Raw genomic sequence first — 6,031 nt, 5'->3', positions numbered from 1 at the left:
TAAAGAAAGAAGAGACAGCTGTTTTTAATTTTTATGGCCTAATCTACCGTTCACCTCTTTAGGCTTCAGCAATCGCCAGACGTTCCATGGATATTTATCTTATTTTACAGTGGAGCTAGCCAGAGACTTCTAGAAGAACCAATCATGTCTGTTGTCTGTAATAACGGTTAAGCTTCAGCAATCGCCGTAATAAAAGTGGAAGTACACTCATTGATGATACTCAAAAAGATATTGCTAGCTAGCTGGATTGCCCAAAGATCTTCTTGAGGACCATTTCACAGCCGACAAAATGTTAGAACTTTTTTAGTGTTTTTTTATTCATTTAAAAAGATATAAATATAATAAAAAAATAAAAAATTGTATTCATATCATTTTTAATTATATTTATGACATTTTAAAAAACACCAACAATTAAAGACTTCTAGCTCAATCAGTTAAAAATCTAGAGGTCACTAGCTAGTTTAAATCTGTCTTCCCCTTTCTCCCTCACCTTTAATGGTCCCTATAATTTTTTTTTTTAGAAAAAAAAAAAGCTAACAAATAAAAATTATTCTAATTAAAGGATAATTAAAAAAAAAAAAAAAAAAGGCATGATTGTCGATAGCTTGCATGTCAAGGGCAACGTGACTTCAATTCTTCAATCAAAGAATTCAAAACAGAGTAAGATGATCCCCCATCTTCAACAGCACTCCTTGCCATCTCTGCAAGTGACTTGGCTCGCCTTCTCATTTCCTCCGCTTCTTCACCTAACATAATTCGCTTCACTGCCTTCTCCACTGCTTCCTTCTTGATACTATCTCCCACAAAGTCAACCCATCGCTGAACACCAACATCCACTCCAACCTTCAGCACCGAGTCACCACTACATAAAAATAAGACATGAGCCACGTGGTTATGGTAGCCGTTATTGTAACTACATTGCCAATTAGCCCCGTGTCATAATGACCACGTAGCTCGATGTAGTAGAAAAGATGAAAAAGCCAGTTGGCCACGTGTATTAATTACACGTGTCCAACTGGCCATGTGTAATTAATACACATGGCTAAAATATTCATATTTTTTTAGTTTATTTTTTTTAAAAAAAAAAAATTAAACTTTTTTTTTAATTTATATTTATATTCATATTTAAAATTTTCGCCATATGACACATAAGCCACGTGGCTAATTTATTAAAATTATTTGAATTTATTTTAATATTTAGAATTTTAGCCACTTATCTATTGGCCACGTAAAAAATCAACCAAATGGAGAATTACCATTAATTGCTAAAACTTCCCTCCAACCCATTTCTAATTTCCCTCCTCTTTATCTCTCTCCTTAATTTTTTTTTTTCTTCAATTTTTTTCCTTTTTTTTTTTATTAGTTCCCCTACTCCCTTTTTTAACTATTCTTTTTTCATTTTGTTATATTTTCTTCATTATTTCCCTTTTTCCCACGTTCGCCATTCCTTATTCTCCTTTTTTTTCTTCTTTTTCTTCACACAGAGTCACAGAGAGGGAGATGGAAGATGGAGACCAAGAGAGTTGGAGAGAGAGATTCTGAGATAGATCTTTGGTCGACGACGAAGCTGGAGTTCGGAGGGTCAGGACCCGAGAGGTAGAGCTTGTCGTCGACCGACTCTCAGAGATGGAGGAGATCCGGCCGACTCACGCTTGCCAGCTGCGGATCTCCATCGACAACAAGTACTCTCTCTCTCTCTCTCTCTCTCTCTCTCTCTCTCTCTCTTATCCTTTGAAGTTTCGGTGATGCAGGGATCGGAGGACCGGTCGGATTTTGAATCTGATTTTTGGTTTTTGTTGTTTTAGTTTGATGATTTCCGACGAGTGGTCGAGTGGGTGACTGGATTTTTGTTGTTTTAGGTTTGATGGCCGGCGAATTGGTTTTTTTTTTTTTTTTTTGGTTTGATTTCCAGCCACTGGATTGTTGTTGTTTCGGTTTATTGATTTCCGGCGACTAGATTGTTGTTGTTTCGGTTTTGTATTTTTAGTTTGATGGGTTATGCAGTTGGTGACTGGGTGATTGCCGGTCCCGTGGATGTACGCTAGAAATATCGTATATATACAATATTGGGAGGAAAAAAAAAAAAAAACAGATCAGATATATCAATCTGTTCTTTTTTTTTTTTATTATTATTATTTTAATTTTTTGAAAGAATGAAAAATTATAGCAACGTGTATTAATTACACGTGGCTATAAGTGCCCAAATTTTTTAGAAAATAAAATTGCATTTAGCCACTTGAGGTGGCACATGGCTAAACGTCAAGTGGTTAAATAGCCTTATAGCCACATATATAAAAGGCCACGTGGCTAAATATTGTACATTAACAACAATTGGATTCACTACGTGTAACCCACGTAGCGAAGTGCACGTGGCTAACGGTTAGTCATGTGTATGACTTCCGCGAACACAGGCCATGTGACCATGGGAACCCCAGCAGTGATTCCTTCCAAGGTTGAATTCCACCCGCAGTGAGTCACAAACCCACCAACTGCTTCATGATCAAGAGTCAAAACTTGGGGTGCCCAGCCATTTATAATCACTCCCTTGCCTTCCATTCTCTTCTCAAATCCTTTAGGTACCCCCCAATCTTCCCGATCTTTTTTTTCTTCATTTTTGCCTTTCCTCACAACCCAAATGAATTGCTGACCAGAAGCCTCAAGACCCATTGTTTTCTCCATCAGCTGAGAATCATTGAAGGAAACCAAACTTCCAAAACATATATAAACAACTGAATTGGGTTTCTTTGCATTAAGCCATTTCAGGCATTCATGTTCATCAACGGGGGATTCTTTCCCCCTCTGAGCTTTATCTTCAGCGTCCTTGTTGCACGCTGAAACCGGCCCTATATGCCATGCCTTCCTTCCCAAAACCTTTCTGTAGTGATCCGCATAAGCCGGCTCCAGCTCATAGAAGCTGTTTACAACAGTCCCATAGCTCCTCATGCCTGCTTCCGCAACTTCTTTCAACATTTTGGTCTTGTGACTCTTGTCAGTTTCAACCCCTTGCCGAACGAAGTCTGGTAGTTGCATCCTCGTCAACTTTATATCTCCAGGAAAAATAGGAATGACAAAAGGTTCAGAATCAGACAAAACTTTCTTGTGAGGTTCATATCGGTTCAGACTCTCGTCTGCAGTAACGGTACTGAAGCTAAATGGCTATTTCGCTACATATATGAGATATTATCCGCATCTCGATTTCGCTGCATGTGTATTCTACACGTAGCGAAATGTTTTGAGTAAGTAATTCACGATGTTGATTTTACTACGTTGCCAATTAGCCCGTGGCTAAAATATTGATAATTTTATTATTATTATTTTTATTTAGGAATAATTATTAATTAATTATTTATTTTTTTCAATTTTTGAGATGATTTAAAATTTTAACCACGTGGTTTACTGGCCACGTAGAAAAATAAACCACGTGGCTATATATATATATATATATATATATATATATATATATATATATATATATATATAATTAAAAAACTCAAAACTTTGATGCTTTTGGGGGGAAGGGATGCGCGTCCCTCAAAAATCTCTTTTTTAAACTCAATTTCAAATTTTTAACTTTCTTAAAAAGCTAAGATTAAAATTTAATTCTCAACTCTCTCTCTCTCTCTCTCTCAACATGAACGTGCGAAGCAAGTATTAAGCAAGCCTCACCATTTTCTTTTTTGAAGATCAAAACTCTCTCTCTCTCAACTCACAAGTCAATCTCTCTCTCGTTATTTCTCATAAAATTTTATTTAAGTTCTCTTGTCTCTCTCTCTGTCTGACTCACACTTTTTTTACTCGATTGCCACCACCCGAAGAAGTTCGGCTTTGTCGTCGGTGATGATGAGAAAAAGAAGCCAGCGCTTTTTTTTTTTTTTTTTTCATCGCCGGGAAAGAAAAATCCATGCCGGTATTTTTTTTGGTCGCTGGGGAAAGAAAATCCACTCCGGACGTCGATGGGGAAGGAAAATCCGCTTTGAATCTCGCCGGCCCTTGCCATATCTCGATGACGTTGTCGTCGGCAACGAGTTGGACAAAGATCCGGCGCGGATCTCCCCAGATATGCCAGCCCTCGCCGGAGATCCAGTGACATATATATACGTACATCGTATACAATATTGGGTAGGAAAAAAAAAAAAAGAAGAAGAAGAAGAAGAAAAGAAAAGGACAGATGTGTTCTTTTCTCTCTTTTTTCTTTTTCTTTTTTCTTTTTTTTTTTTTTTTAAAAAAAAAAGTTTTATTTTACCGACGTGGGTTAAGGGTAAGTGGCTAAAAATATCTTCTTCTTTTTTTCTTCCTTTTTTTTTTAATTTTTTTTTATTATTATTTCTATTTCGATTTTTTTTAATTAAAAAAGAAAAAAAGAAAAACAAAAAAGAGAGAAAGAGAGCATTTAGCCACATGGCCATGACACGTGGCTAAATGCTGCATGGCTAAATAACCACGTATATAAAAAGCCACGTGGCTAAATATGCATTTAGCAACAATCTGATCAACTACGTGTGACCAACGTGGTTAATTGTGTGTGGCGAACCGTTAGCACATCCACGTGACTAACTGCAAGTGACTAAAAAACAAATTTAGTTAAAAAAAACTAGTTCCTTCAAAAACAAGCCTTGGGATACCAAATTCAGTGGCAGCATCGGTTGCCCATGGAAAGAACATGTTAGCAACGAGGCAATCAGCGTGGTAATCATGGAGTAGCTGCTGCAATGGTTGTTGAAACATCGCAAGGGCTTTGAAGAAATTGTTCACCATTTCGTGGGAAGTCAGCGAGTTGGCATTCTTGCATCCTTCTGGCAAGCCGGCCTTTTCAACCAAGAACTTGATCCTTTGGATATTGACCTTGGCGTTGCCGCCACGAGTTTTGATTCTGGAGACGAAAGGCACGTTGAGAGGGGTGGTGACTATGGTTACCTTCACACCTCACCTTGCGAATAGCTTGGCCATGTCTACCATTGGTATGATGTGGCCAGGGGCCATGAAAGGGAAGAAGATTGTGTGAAGCTGAGGATTCTCGCTACCCATCTCACCTAGAAAGCCAATAGAAGAAGAAGAAGATGAGGACAATTATAACGAGGAGAGGTGGAATGAATTAAAGAACTAATTATGCTTGGCTATATCTTTCAGTGTTTGTATGAGAAATCTGATGAGATGAATATGATGTATAAATAGGCCACGAGGATTTACTTAAAAAAAACTTAGTATTTAGCTACATGCATTTTTAGTCATGTGTATGAAGGTCATACACCGTGTATGATACACGTTGTTAATTGCTAGCCACGTGCAGTTAGTCATGTGGGTCCTACGTAGTTAATTCGGTTGTTGCTAAATGTTACTTAGCAACGTATTATTTTTATACATGTAGCTACTTAGCCACGTGGGTGTCTTGCATTTAATATATATATATATATATATATATATATATATATATATATATATATATATAGAGAGAGAGAGAGAGAGAGAGAGAGAGAGAGAGAGAGCTACTTACCCCTAACCCACGTCGCCAAAAACCAGTTTTTTTATTTTATTTTTTTATTTTTTTATAATATCGATCGTATACGATATACATATACGTACGTATATCACTAGATCTTTGACGAGGGCTGGCGAGATTCGAAGCGGATTTTAGTTACCCTACGACGAAAAAAATCACTACCATAGATATTCCTTCCCCGGCGACGGAAAAAAACCACCGGCCTCTTTTCCTCATCATCACCGGCAAGTTTCTCCGTCACCGACGATCAAAACGAGCTTCTCTGAGTGGTAGCGATCCGGTCATTGTCTGCTGAAAAAAAAAAATACAAACAAGTTAAAGTGAGACAGAGAAGGACGAGAGACACGAGAGTTCTGAAATTTTTTTTTCAACCAGCCACCACTCGAGAGAAGAGAGAGTTAAGAGCTTGTTTTTTTGTTTTACAAAGGATGCTTCCCATTTTGCACGCAGCAGCAGAACCTGTATGGTCCGTTTGAATGTTGAATCTGAATATTATTTAAATTCATTTCGCGAATTACAAGGTTTGACTTTGTG

At 37.5% G+C, this 6,031-nt stretch overlaps 1 pseudogene; it reads right to left on the bottom strand.

Moving 5' to 3' along the window:
- Positions 1 to 589: 589 nt before the first annotated feature.
- On the bottom strand, positions 590 to 5,025 carry LOC133881301 (scopoletin glucosyltransferase-like; annotated as a pseudogene).
- Between the last annotated feature and the right edge of the window lie 1,006 nt (positions 5,026 to 6,031).

Source organism: Alnus glutinosa, chromosome 11 (genome assembly GCF_958979055.1).
Source record: "Alnus glutinosa chromosome 11, dhAlnGlut1.1, whole genome shotgun sequence".
NCBI classification, from domain to species: domain Eukaryota; kingdom Viridiplantae; phylum Streptophyta; class Magnoliopsida; order Fagales; family Betulaceae; genus Alnus; species Alnus glutinosa.
The sequence above is the reverse complement of the archived record's forward strand: the minus strand, read 5'-3'. Positions and strand labels throughout refer to the sequence as shown.